This window comes from Melospiza georgiana, chromosome 1 (assembly GCF_028018845.1).
Source record: "Melospiza georgiana isolate bMelGeo1 chromosome 1, bMelGeo1.pri, whole genome shotgun sequence".
Taxonomy (NCBI): Eukaryota; Metazoa; Chordata; class Aves; order Passeriformes; family Passerellidae; genus Melospiza; species Melospiza georgiana.
In genome coordinates, this window is record NC_080430.1 from 107,651,326 (window position 1) to 107,665,976 (window position 14,651).

Here is a 14,651-nt window from a genome sequence, read left to right on the forward strand (position 1 = left end):
AAATTTATGGGAAGCTGCAGCATTTCCAGTCTGACATAATGGACATTAATGCTTTTTTTATAGACATCAGTAACAATGTGTCTAGATCCACCCAAAACCCTAAAGCCAAATTAGCTTCGAGATGGAAAAGAGGAATTTCTTTTTTCCTCACTCTCACTGCTGGGACAGACAGCCTTCCTCTCTTATGAGGTAATTTAATTTTCACATTATGCTTTATGGGATATCCTTTATTTACCTAATGTTTTCCTGTCAAGTCTTTTCAGACTATGAATCTTGTATATTTTATATACACAAAGGTGACTTTTCCTTCCTTTAATGACCATGGCTTATCAGTGCAGGCAACCGATACTGGACTCATAAATATGTCACTCTTGTGTTTGTGGCAGCCCCTTCTCTGCCGCAGGACTGTTTCTTGCTGCTTGCTCCTCCCTCCAGCTCGCTGCATATCCCTGGTCTGCTCAGCCCCTCGGTGCTGTTGGACTCTCCATTGGCTGGTATAAATAAATCACTGATTCGAGCTATAGGTGAAAATCATTGTGAGAGGAGCACCCAGAGGAATGCACTACAAGGTCAGCGGAGCCAGCGCCTTCCGACTCCAATTAAACATTTCCTGTAAGTTGGTGCCAATTGTGCATCTTGTAAGAACATTTGAAGGCGGGAGCTTGAACTCTCGGGGACCCTCTTGCCTTGAAACCTGTTTCCTGTTTAACAAGATTTAACGAGCACAACCAAACATGCGCCATCAGCAACAAAAGTCATTGTGAAGGGCCCCAGTGTGCAAAGGTGCTGGGCTTCCTCTCGGCCCCGAGCGCCGACCGACCCCGTCAGGCACTCACGGCGTGGCTGCAGTGCCCTGGTGCCACAGCACTGGCGTGGGCTCAGCCCTTTTGCTGAGAGGGCTGCAAGGAAAGAGGAAAAAGGCAGCCCTTTCAAAAAGGATCAAAGCTTGTTGGGTGAAAGCTTCAAGAGTTGGTCTTGCTGTCCCAGGAGCTTTCTACAGAGGACAGAATAACATCCTACTCTGTGCTGTCTGCCTCTTCAGCATAAAACACAGCCTTGCTGTGATGCAAGCCTGATGCCTTGAAGATATCACTGCTGTCAAAGACATCACTGATGCTGCATGATGCCTTGAAGATATCAATGCAGTCAAAGACATCACCGTGGATGTAGCCTGGGCTGTAGCCTAGGCCAAGCTCCTTGTCCAGGCAAAAGAGATGCCAAAAGCTGACATCAGCCAAAGCCAGCTTTTGATTGTGCAATCAAATATGGGGAGAGTGGGCATGAGAGCCCCAAAATTTAGAGAGTCTTTCTGGTTGAAAATGCAAGGGAGACACTGAAAACCTGTTCACAGTGGCCAGGCATGAGAGCACAGTACTGCTTCCCAGAGGGCTGTGCAGTGGTAAGAGGCATCTACAGATGTGTGTGTACATATGTATTTATATATAACTACATATATACAACATTCTTATACATAAGGTACATATGAATGCGAAACACGTGTTATTTGTCTACATGCATCCAAGTGCTCTACATTTTTGTGCACTATTCACATAACTCATACTAGAAAGTGTTGTAGCACACTCTCTGCATCTCCCTGTATCCCCCCAGTTCAAAAAGCCTGGGACTTGGGATGAATCCTCTGGTGCTCCTGAGGTAACAACAATCAAATCACAGTAACAGGGGCACCAATCCCATCAGTTTACTGAAAACCATGGTGTCATACTACACCAGAAAATACACGTCTGACTAAAGTTTCCAGGTGCATAGCCCATGTCTTGCCTCTCATCTGCAATCCTTTACTCCACCTCTGCCGTCCCTACAGTAGCCAACAACCAGGGCAAGGTTTGTGAGCAAAGGGAGGACATGGGTGGAAAAGATCCAAAGAAACAAAGTAAAGGGGAGCCTAATATGATGCAGAGAGCTCTGTCCTCAATGTTGCTCACACACTGAAAATGGCATTTCAGCCATGGATGTTAAAATTAAATCTTTAGGGAGGTCATGAGCTTGATATATAAGATTAATTTAAAACAATTTTCTCATTGTTAGAGAGGAGGAAAAGCCTGGGAATTTGATATGGGCTCCTTGGCTAAGTGCTAAGTGGGTCATCCTTTATTTGAAATCTGTCACTATGGCATATAATTCAAGTTCAGGTTTGCTGAGAGAAGTTTCCAGGTCTTTTCCTAGACTCCCTAGGCCATGCTCACGAGTCAAATCTGTCCACTCTGCCTGCTGCAGCACATAGCATCCAAATAGTGAGCCCATTCTTCAAAGGAAGGTCTGCACGAGCTCCTCACCACCCAAAGCAAAGATGTGCTGGTGCCCTGCCTTGTGACTGAAGAGTAGCCACCCCACCACATCCTCTGGGTTGGTCTTCTTTCCTCTGCAAACTGCCCATGTCTCTTCAGCACCCTGCTTGAGGCAGTTCCCATGCACCACATCCCGAAATCAGCCTCCCTTGTGCCTGTGTCATGAGGTATCTTTCTTCAGCATCCGAAACTGCCCCCAAAATAATTCTTGGTGTGAAAGCAAGACATTGTATGATGCTCTGTGGTCTTCAGCAAGGCTATCCATTCCTGCTATTTTATCACAGCAGAGAGTCAGAAGCGCAATATTCTGGGATCTTGGGATCTGGCACAGCAAGAGAGAGCTTGGGGCACTTTTCCAGCAGAGAAGTATGCAGGGGGAAGACAAGACTCCTGCTTTTGAAATCTACATTTTAGCCATGAAGCTTGGAGGAGACCTTGCAAAGTGCCCATGGGCAAAGCAGAGGCACAGGGCAAGGCTGCACTTTGTCCTTTAGGGGCTCTGATTCACAGTGTGATGGACATGCTTAGGGCACCATTAGATCAGGACAGCTCCTGTAAGCTGAGGCTGAGAGGGCTCTCTTGTTGTTAGATGAGGGAAGGAGCCCCCAGCCTGAGGATCCTCACTAGGTAATGTACTGACAATGCAGAGGAAAGAAAGCTGTAATGTATTTCCCTCTTACCCGTGGAAAACTGAGGCAGGCTATGCTCCTGTTCTCCAAGACTGTGACTTGGATTTATAGGAGGTCTCTGGAGCACAGCTGGGCATTAAAATCAGAAATTACATCTTATGTCTGTGCTGAGGAGGAGGACGAGGGGATGAGCTGACTGGCAAACATTTCCAGACAGACAGAGAGGATTAGTACAAAAGAGGATGCAGATTTTGGCTGTTCAGCTGCCAGCAGAAAGGAGGGGAAGCATTGCTAGGCAGCTGGTGGAGAAACAGGTGCAGAGAAGGTTTCCTGATAGCTGTGCTGTCATCCTGCTTTGAACCCTCAGCTCCTCAGTAAATCTTCCCTCTTGGAACTCTCTCATCAAAGTTTCATTTCCTCACGTTCCTAAAATAGTTCTTGATAAGCAACTTCTCATGCTGGTAAAGACCTTTTGGTTACTTTTCTAGAAATCTATTTTCATGTTTTCTCACTGGGCTTCAGCTGCTTGCATTCCCATGCAGAAAAAAAAACCATTGGTGGAAAAAAAAGGGGAGCCAAGGCTTAACACAACAAGAAGGTGAAGTGTTTATGTTTAGTAGCACAGCAGGACCTTGTCTGTCAACTGAATTTCCAAGCAGTGGCATAAAATTATAGTGGTAGAATCCACACCTAACCAGAGGGAGAGGGAGAACAAAATATGAAAAAATATATTTTGTTAGCATGTAAAATATATGCAGGAAGTACATACTTTTGCACTTTCAGTGGCTTTTTGTGGGCATTTTGTCATCACACTCCAGTGAGAGATGGAATAAAGCCGAGGTGGTCCAGTTGCAGTTTTCAAGGCCCAAGGGGAGCCCTTGTGCAAGGCAAAGGCTGTGGCCATGCCCAGCTCAGGGATACGCCAGGGTTCCATTGGCACAAGCTGCTGGGCAATCCCAGGTGCTGGGGCAAGAAAACTGGCAGAGTGGATTTGGTCTAACATGGCTAAATGACACTTTAACCAGTCCACATCCAAACCACCCCCATCTCAAAGGAAAGCAGTGGGGAATGCCTGTTATCCTCAAACAATGAACTTTTGCCAGAGCTCCTCCCTCAGCGTTCTGATGCCCACGGCGTTGTGTTGTCCCACGGCTCTCATCTGGGAAAGATTTTGACACATATGAAAGCTTGCCTGGGGGAAAGTTGGCCATCCTGCTTTGTAGGGCAGGAGTTTTCACAGACTCATAACAATGTGGGAACCCAGGACTATTACAGGAATGGGGGAGCTGAAGGGAATAAAAAGATTCTGGGTGGGGAAGCACTTGGTTGAACGTGGTCTTTTCAGGTCAACTAGCTACTATTCCTCAGGGCAAGTGCAGAAGTCTCTGTATAAAAAACTACAGTAAGAGAAAGAGAGGTGATTTATTGGCATGGCCAAGAAAAAGGATAAAGAATTTGATCTGGAATGATTGGGATGCAAAATGGTAGAAGAGTCTGATGAGAGCATCCAGGGAAAGACTCAGTTCCCTTCATTTGAGCTCAGACAAAAGTTTTGCAGCTCCTGAGGACTGGGAAAACAGGTATCAAAACTCTTAGTTTTTCTTCTGGGTGACTCTTAGCTGATTTTGGATGTCCAACAACAAATGAAATATCTAGTGCCAAATCTGTGTCTGTCATTAGAGAATTTATTTCCACATGATGTGCCAGGACTGTTTCATAGGGTAAGAAAGGCAGAATGAAAATTGTGCTTGAAGCGACCTGCTCACAACAACCCTTCTTTTACATCCTCAGCAATGTGGGAAAAAAAATGGACACCAGATGCAGGTAAGGGCTGTCTGGAGCCCCCAGAACAATTTATCCAGCCTGTTGACTGGTCTTGGTAGCTTTTCCCCCCCCCCCCTTGGAACATATTGGCACCCCAGATGAGCTATTCTGGTGTTACAACCTGCCCATATTTGCCTTTTTTTTTTCAGGACTCCTTTTTCTTGGACACAGAGTTGCTAGGAAGAAGTTGCCACTTTCCCAAAGGATCAACATTTCCAGTGCTGATTCTCCATCCATTTCACCTTTTCTCACAGGTGACAGGCAAGGGACATGTGTGTGCACACATGCATCAGGCCCGCAGCAGCTCAGTGTCTCCAGGAGGCACAGGAGGGACCGTGCCTGGCTGTGTGGTCCTACAGCTCACTGAGGGGAGGCAGTGCCCAGACCTCTGCTCCTCCTGCAGGACAATTCAGGACTTTTCTGAATGGAGACGTGGAAAGAAGTTCACAAGTTTTAATATTCCTAAATAGATAGGTCATCACAGTGTATCTACCCCACGAGCAAACAGCATATTTCTGTTTGGTTTTCATGTACTTCTTCCCACTCAAGTCTGACACAAACAGAAAACACTGCCCTCAGCTTTGCCCAGAGGTGACCTCTAGGCAATACAGCCTCAGAAGTACCAAACTGCACACACCCTAAACACAGACACACATTTTTCTAGAGTCAAGAAGTCTTTTGTGTGGGTTTGCAGCAACTTACAGGCATTTGGGAGGGAATCAACCAGGAACCAACACAGTAATTCCTCTCCTGTACATCAGATGTTAACAAAATAGGCTAGTACCCTGCTTTACCCTCTGTACTCAGACAATTGTCCTATAAGCAGAAGCCTTGCTTCACTGGGATCCAAGAGATCCACCGTCCTACAGATTGTACTAGAAAATCACATTCATTTGGCCTGACTACAAACTCTGGATCAAATCACAGTCTCATGTGGGTTAATGGTAGCTTCTCATTGTTACTCAGAGTTTCTCTTTGAGTCTCAAAGCAGCACAAGAAGGCTGCATCCCAAAATGCACATAGAAGTGATATTTATGTTATCTTACAATTTAAACATTTCAATATGGAGTATTTTAGCATCAGTCCTGTATAATTTTCCAATTTACCGAAGATGGGTTCCCTAGTGATGCGAGGGGCTCCTCTCTTCTAGTACCTGACCATAAAGAATGTTTGTTCCCACTAGTCTTAACCCTAATAATTGCAGCAAATTGATTTTAAATGGTGGACCAGGAAAGCCTGCAGACAAGAATTACTTTTTTGTCTATATTCTACATATTAAACATTCAGAATTAAGAAAATTGAGAGTCAGCAAAGCACAATTTCCAAACAGACTTGCATCATTAAAAAGACATTTGGCTTCGTAGTTCAAGGTTAAGTTTGTTCCCAGAAGATGAGGTAATTTAGTAAAATAATAAAGCTCCCATTAAACAAACCCTGTAATAGAACTGAGCCTTAGCGGCTGCAAAGGAAGGAAACTGTAACTTCTGTCAAAGCACAGAGATGAGATTAGCGCTAATAAAGCATTCCTCACAAAGCAGAGTGATAGTGGATGGGGGAAGGCACATCCAAATAGCTCTCATTTCCACAGCATTTCCCTTCAGATATGGCCTTTTTAATTAGCCATCGGAAAGAAAACTGAAAGTGTACTTTCTCCTTCTCGCTTTCTCCCTGACTATTAATCTCCGTGCTGAAAACACTGCCACCGGTCCATCTTATTGTTATTAGCTGATGGAGACGTAAAAGAGCCACATTCACAGTGCTTATCGCAGCCCAGAGGTATTTCCTTTGTGCTGCGAGGAGTATTTTGATTAGTTTTGGCTGTGTCTGCAGGGAAGACACAGTTTATGTTTTCCACAGCTAGAATGATTTCTAGAAATATAAAGATTTGTTCCAGCACTCGCCAGTATTTATTGGTAGGGTTTAATGATTGAAAGAGCTTCATTGTTGTGCCACAGTCGTTCCTTTTTTAACTCCTCTTGGCTTCATGACTAAGTTTGAGGCAAAACATTGATAGTGGGATGTTCCTGGAGTAGGTTGCTGATATTTAATGAATCATTTGTTTGAGGAATGGGACTCCTCTCCCCTGTGACTGCCCTGTCCACTGGCAGATGCGGATAATCGCACATTTGAAAAGCCACAGAGAGGGTCTCTTGGGAAGGATCTTAGAGGGACACCAAATCCTTTTCTTGCTATGTCTTGACTTCACTTAAAGTGTTTAACCTACTTTTAAGAGCACAGGTGATGGCAATTCTCCAGTTTTCTCTGGAGGACCTTCCATCTGTCAGTGGAGACAAAATATTCCATTTCTCTTTGCAGCATCCTAGTTTGTATATTTGAAGTTCACTACCTGAAGACTTGCTTACTTTTCCCTCCATTTCATGAAATACTCCATTTCATTCCAGCCAATGCAGCAGGTGGGACCTGGGGCCGTGCAGCAGTTTGAGGTGGTTGCCACTGGCAGATGCTCTCAGTCCTGCTTGTGCTCCTGTTCGCCCAGAGCCACGTCTGTTTGGAATTGCTGCTTTGATGACTCTCAGTTTTCTTCATTCTGCATGTTTAATATGTAGAATATACACAAAAAAATGTAATTCTCTTCTGCAGAGGGAACCAGGCACTGTGCTGTGCTGGGCAGGGGCTGTTCTGCCCACCTCATTTCCCCCACACACAGAGCCCAGGGTACATGCACAGGCAGATGAGCAGTCACAGCACTTTTTCTTTCCAGTAAGAGAAGCTCCCTGATAAATCTGGCCATAGCAATCCAGGATGGCACAGCTCGGACGTTCCCTGTGGCTTCTTGCCACATGGAGGGGAAAGGGAGGAGTAATGTTCCCCTTCCTTTCTCTGCAGGAAGATGGGCTGGGCTGACAGCCCCCAGGTAAGAGCCATGACAGCATTCAAAGGAAAATTTGCAGCAAACACGGCTGCTCACTTGTTTCTGAAGTCTCATCAAAGGGAGACAAGAAGAAAAATTACAGTGCTTCCCAACTGTGCAGGTTTTGCTCGAGGGAACTGATGGGAAATGTAACCCACTTTTGGGTATAACAGGAGTAACACACACTTGCACTTTCCTTCTTGAGGTTGCTAATTTTACATGACTACTTCAGCTGAGGAAACCAGATTTTAAAAAATCAAGTGCTGGCAAAGTTCCTGTTGACTCGAGGAAACTCAGAACTACATTCTTCTTTGGTTTATCTTTTGCTTCACTCACAAACCTGAAGCAAGCAGAATGTTTAGGAGTGCTAATTTGGGATCATTAGGAGTCCCTAAATAATTTAATGATAACCTCTACTGTTTTGTATGGGGAAAATTTAAAAAACAAAACAAAACCACACAAAACAAAACCACCAAAATGCCACACCAGGGTAACCATGGAAAATGGCCCCCTGATTCATGGATTCCTGTCACTTCAGACATTTCCTAGTCTGACAGACGAGGAATATAGCTCCAGAGGAAGCATCAGGGTACACTTCACTGTGAGTTTGTTTTCTGTCACTGTTGTTAAGCTGTCCAAGTGCTTTTACTCTCCACAGTTGCTATTACCCGAAAACAGGCAGGTCAGAGTTTTGCCTACTTTGGCTAATGCAGAGCAGACCCAGCTTTACTCTCTTAGTTGAGCCATTGCAAGTGGCATCTCATAAGTGGTAACAGCTACACAGGATCTTCAGAGAGGAAACATTCTGCATCTCAGGGCTGGGTAAGGAAATGTCAGCACCCAGGGCTGACACTGGCACCCAGGAACTCAGACACTGTGTGCCTGAAGCCCCCTGCTTCTCTTTGCCTTTCTTCATCTCCAGTCTCAATAGGGCAAGAAAAATATTCCTCACGTTGAGGCACTGACATACCGTGAGCTAACTGTATTTATGGAAGGTCTGGAGCAGAATCCTTCCACTGTTACAACATGTGCCTCAGAAGAGCCTTTGCCTACTGCAGAAATCTCCCTGCACCCCACAATCAAGGGAGCAATAAAAAAGGTATCTAAAAAATGTGGCAACAGTGCATAGCCAGCAGTGCTTGAAATCATAACAAGGTCTTCAGGGAGCAAAACAAGCTTCCCACTCTGGAAGAATTCCTGAGCCCCAGTTTCCCAAAATGCCATGGCAAAATATAATTGTCATGGCTCTTTCTATCTCTAGCATCTGTCATTGAAACAGCCTGAATGAAGCTGTTATTTGTAGTGTGTAGCTCAGGCAAAGCCTCTATCACCATGAAACCACCTAATTGCTTTCTTTGGGATATTATTTTGTTGGCTTTTCTGTTGCAGTTTTCCTTGTCAAGGCGATAATCTTGTGACTCACTGTCACGGGGGAGGCTTCTCTTTCCTGCCAGCCACAATAGTAATCCACTCACTCCTGGGTCTGTGCTTGCTCCTGCACATGGGAAGGCATCTCCTGGCTTTGTTGGTACCTTCAGGAACACATCAGAAACTACTGGATTCAAATGAGGGTAGTGAGCTAAAGCCCCTAAGAGAAGCTGCGGGATGGAGGAGGCGGTTGATAAAATTTCTTAAGCAGTTAATTAATGTTGAATCATTTATTGGATCAATGTTTAAGAAGTATTGCTACTGCTTGATTTCAAGCAGAGAGTTGCCTGTGGAATCCTTCATAAATTCAAGCCTTCCCAGAGGCTACCCCAGACCTGAGCCATTCTGCCACAAAATCTAACTGAGGATCCCTGTTCACAAGGGTGGGGTTCCACCCAACCCTCTCATTACTGTAAAGCAGGTGCTTTAAGCTCTGTGAATGTAAAAAGTGTGTTCCTGAATGCGGGCTGGCATGAACAAGCTGCCTTACAATCCTGAAAATTAGTTGTTAAGCAGATTCCAATATTTAGATTCTCTGTCGAACAAAGTGCTGCAAAAAATCAGGAGCTTGCTTCAATTAAAGCTGGAGGCATTTAGATTCCAAGGTTTTTAACCTGCTGGGGACAATAACCAGCCTTTTTGGAGGAGGTTTCTGTAAGTGCCTGCTGCTGGCAGCTCTCAGGGATGGGATGTGAGGTGAGGGAGGTCTTTGAGGGTGCAGTGCAGCATTTCTCTTCCTACTGCAGATGTTTCAGGTCTCCCTTTTCCCATGCTCTACTCTCTTTCTCTTTTTACCTTCTTTCCTTCTCAATCCTCTCCCCCTCACCAGGCACTGAGGCTGTGTAGCACCTCCCACAATCCATAAGAAGCACAGAAAATCAGGTTATAAGTATCTGGCAAAGGGGCTTTAGGTGGGCAGTCAAGCTGAAACACAGCTTTTGGAGGAGATGTGCTGCTTTGGTTTGTACTGAATTTTATGATAGATCATGAGGCCTGCTCCATCATGGCTGCTTCCCCATGGCCAGGCAGCTCCAGCAAGGCAAAGGGAGTGGTAGTTTTACTTGTGAAGCCACAAAAGCAGCCTTCATCTCTTGCTCTGTCAGCCTTTGCCAGCTACCAGAGCTTATTCTGCTGCATACCTATTAAAAAGAAGTCCAGGATTTATTTTTTTAATGGGGTCGACACAAGCTGTCAGTCCAAGAACCAACTTTACAAGAGGTGTGTGATGCACACCCACCTCAGTGGTGGTGGAACAGAGCCCAGCAAAGCTCTGCAGGGTGCAGATGAAACATTCCCTGGCTCAGGGTCAGACACAAAGGTGATAAACAGCAGCACCTGGGGAATATTCCCCTTCCCACCTACCGCCACCACCTTCTCTCTTTCTCAAAAACACAAATAAGCCAACTCAATTTGCATTTTCATAGCTGGGAGTGATTGCTAAATTAATGAGCACTGCTATTTATATCTAAATAATAAGCAGTCCTAAACAACTGCTTGGAGGCATCAGTATGAAAGGTAAGATTCTGGTTTCAGGCAGCACTTGTCGTCTGAAGGAGGAAAATACATCCCAAAAAAAAAAAAAAAAAAAAAAAAAAAAAAAAAAAAAAAAAGCTTTACGATATTTCAGACAATCTGAGGGAAACTGGAATAAGAAAGTAGTGGGAGCAGTGTATACAGACTTGGCTTGCTTACCAGACTATGCTGGCCTTAGCATTATTCAGAGGAAATACTTTTGCTAAGCAGCTTCCTTTAACCATCTTAGCTGCCACAACCCTGCTAGGGACTTCAGCATCTTGAGCTGTCCTGCACAGGGCACTCAGCATTGTTCCCAGGGTGTGTGAAGAGCCCTTGCAAGCCAGCTCTGTCCTCACTGCCTTTGGCTGAGTTTCTGCAAAGTGAATCTCTTGGCTTAGTGCAGAGCTTGTGAGGCCACTTAAATCTCTCTGACCCCTTAATGAAGTTTTTAAAAGGGCTTCATAAATCTTCATCACTAAGAATTGCTTAAAGCCCTGCAGGGTTTCTCTAGTGGCATTAACCACTAAAATAACTAGACAGGCTCAGGTCTATTTATTGCATTCATCTTCATTATTTCATGGGTTTTCCTCCTTTATAGTCTTTTACATAAGCTGCAACTGAGAAAGGGAGCTCAGCAGTGGGAGCTCTGAGTCAACACGGCCTGTCTGGCAGTTTGTAGCCATCCACTGTGACTACATCTGATCAGTCCTCTTCTTGGGAATGTTTTCTGTGCAGGCAGCAACTGAATGCTGGTCATTTATCCATCCTTTTATAAATAATTGTGTTGTTCATCATTAGGGAAAGAACCTTGTTTTTGCCTTTCCTGTGAAAACATACCTCAGGTCACAACCTGACAGCTTCAAAATGGATTAGTTACCTGCCTGCCCTTCAATTTTCTTTTTTTTTTTTTTTTTTTCTTGGAATTTTGGCTGACTTTGATAATGGCTTTTTATGAATAGCATGAGTATTCTCTGAAATAACTTCCACCCAGATGGATATGTAAAGACTGCTAGGAAAGCATGATGGTTTTTTTTAAACCTTTTCCATACCATGTATTGTGCTCTCCACAGTGAGTCTGTGGATTCTATATACTCTGTACAGGTTGTTTTACTCTTCACCTCTTCAAAGTGAGGACAGAAGAGTCATGACTGAGGGTCACAGACAAACAGAAGAATACTCCAGTGAAGGTAGAGTTATTGAAACCAGTGAGAGATTTTAAATAAATGGTTTCAAGACTAATTCTGCAGACAATTAAGGACTAAGGTTCTACCAAGCTTTTGAAGGATTGGAGATCCTTGTGGCCCAACATGGTCCAGCCAAGCTTGGGCTGCCCCATTCCATCACAAAACCATACTTTTGTATGATTTGTACGTGCTAGATGATTTTCAAGGTTGCCTTTTCAGTTGGCATTTTGTTTATTCCACCAAGATATGGTAGAGTGCCATGGAAGCGCTACTTTAGAGCCATTGTGATGTTATTTTATTTTGTTTTAAATGTATTTACATTACATGAAGGTCTCAGGGAGGGCTAAAACTAAGTGCATGGAGCAGAAGAGAAGCATTATGCTTGTGAAAGCCAACAGGGTCTTCTTATTGAAGGGCTTGACATTGAAATATTAAATCTGCCAAAAGTGCCAGTTATGATTGGAAAAATCATCTAGGTTCCTAGTCTGGTTCAAGACTGGAAGAAAAAGTAATTAATGTCTGATGAACATGGGGGAGGCTCAAAAGTCAGATTGTGAGGTGTGGAGTGAGTTACTTGAGTCATTGAAGGAGAGCTCCAGACTCAGCTGAATTGGTATTGCTTCCACTGAGGTTATTGTGCTCTAGATGATGTCAAGCTGTGATGCTTTCACACATGAGCCAGTCAGATAATTGCTCTTAGTACAGGGAACTGTAGGATAGGTTAAATGATGCACTGATGTCTGCTCCAGAAAGCATTGGTCAATAGTGTGCTAGGGACACTCCTTTACCCTAACAAGGATGAGATTAGATATTATCTGACTTCCTGGCTGTTAAAGGCAATGCAAGTTCACCCAAGTGCTCACTTATACAACTGTTAACAAAAATTCAAATTAGGTCATGGCTTTCAAGTCCTCAAAAGACCAAAATCAAAGGCAGGGGACAGAAGATGTCAAAGGGCCACCATAGCCTGAGGTCTGTAAAATGTCAAGTTGGAGAGATAGGAAAGAAGGTTTCAGCAAGTGGCTCATGCCCTGTGCTGTAAGAAAAGATGGAAGAATCCTAAATCGTGGCCCAAATGACCTGCCAAAAGTTCTCACTCAGCCCTGAGTCCCACACACAGCTTGATCCTTTGCATGAAACCCAAACACAAAAGGGTGTGAGCAGAGACCTGGCAGGGTGGGTGGGTAGGTGGCCACTGTCCTATGGCCAAGGCACTGTCACTGACCATATGCCTGCTCCTAAGCCTGTCCATTTAAGCCTTCCACTGCCTGAAAGCTGGCTATCTACATGTCTTTAAGGGCATCAGCCTCAGGATTCAGCTGAGGCTTCACATACACAGTTTCTCGGTGATACATCATAGGCTCTCCTGTACTGGGAATTTGGAGCAGAGATGCTTCATGGCCATGGAAACACTCAGGAAAGGCAAAGTTTAAGTTCATTCAGTGAACTATCACACCATAGTCCCATGATACACTGCCTTTGCCAGCCAAGCTGCTGCAGCCAGCTCCTGCCCCAGATGCTTGTCCCCACCTCTGGCCTGCAGTTTGTCACCTCCTCAGCTGTGCCAAAACAACTGCGTGTAGAGCAGTGCTTAAATCAGCACACTGAAGTGATGGAAGTTAAAAATAACCTCCTTGTGGGAGGAGCAGAGGAAGAGCTATTTTTAATTGTAATCACTTCAATGGTCTTTCTTCCAGTGTGGTCCCACAAGGAATTTCATTAATACAGCTGGGAGAAGGCAGTGGATTGCTGTGCTGGCACTGGAGTGACTCCTCCAGGCAGAAGAGTCCCTCCTGGCAGGGGGAAAAGATGTCTGGAGCCAGGATGGCACCAGGGCAGTGTGCTGCAGAATTGCACCTTCCAAGATGCACAATTGTGACTTCCCTACCTGGGCCAGAACTACACACAGGTGTCCCAGGCTCTCCAGTAGCTGTTCTGACTCCTAGATTCTCACAGCATTCATTAAAAAAACTATTGCATGCAAGCCAGCATTACCATTAATAAAAACAAATAAAGAGACACTGAGGTTTTTTCCTATTTTATAAACAAACACTCCTTGTAATCATTCTGAATACTAGCCTCCTCCACAATTTACTACGGTATGGTTAGATGTCACCCATGAAAATCTATTCAAATACAAAATGCACAGTAAATTGAGAATAAAAAAACATCAGAAGAGGTGCAAAACTAGGTTTTATTTAATAAAGTTTATTACATGATGAAGAAAGGAAAATATTTATATGTTCCTTAAAAAGCATTAAAAGTTTAAGGAAAAACATCTGAAAAGAGTTCAAACAGTTGCAGTGCAGCTACAGCGTGAAAATTCACAGAAAGGTTCAGAAACTTACTTTTGTTTTGGCTTCGGTCATTTCTGGCTTAGATGATCTTCTCTGTGAGTGATTGACATGTGCAAACCCTTGGCAATGTCTTGTGTTCAGGCACCTCAGTGATTTGGTTCTGTTTGAACACGAAGCTCCTTCACTTGCATTCAAATGTTCCTGATGCATTTCTCCAGAAGCTTTGTACCAGTGAAACAAGTGAAACACGAGCAGATTTCAAACTGCTGTCGCCTTTTGAAATAAATAATTGATTACACTTCTTTTTGTGCGCCATTAACATTGTTAAAAGTTTATTCTGTGATACTGACTGAGTTTCAGAGCACTCCTCAGGAAAATGGGGCAGTAGTTTAACTTTCATCACACAGGAAAATGAAGTCGTGTCCTGAGTCCCACATCGAGACATCCCTCTTTTGGGAATCATGATCTGTGTTCTGGATCATACCAGTTCCTGGATGCTTGGGTGTGCAGGCAGGATTTAAATTTAAATTCCTAGACTCTGAGTATGTTTAGTATGTCCTTCAATTCTCTTCTAATAAATAGAACCAAGGACATAG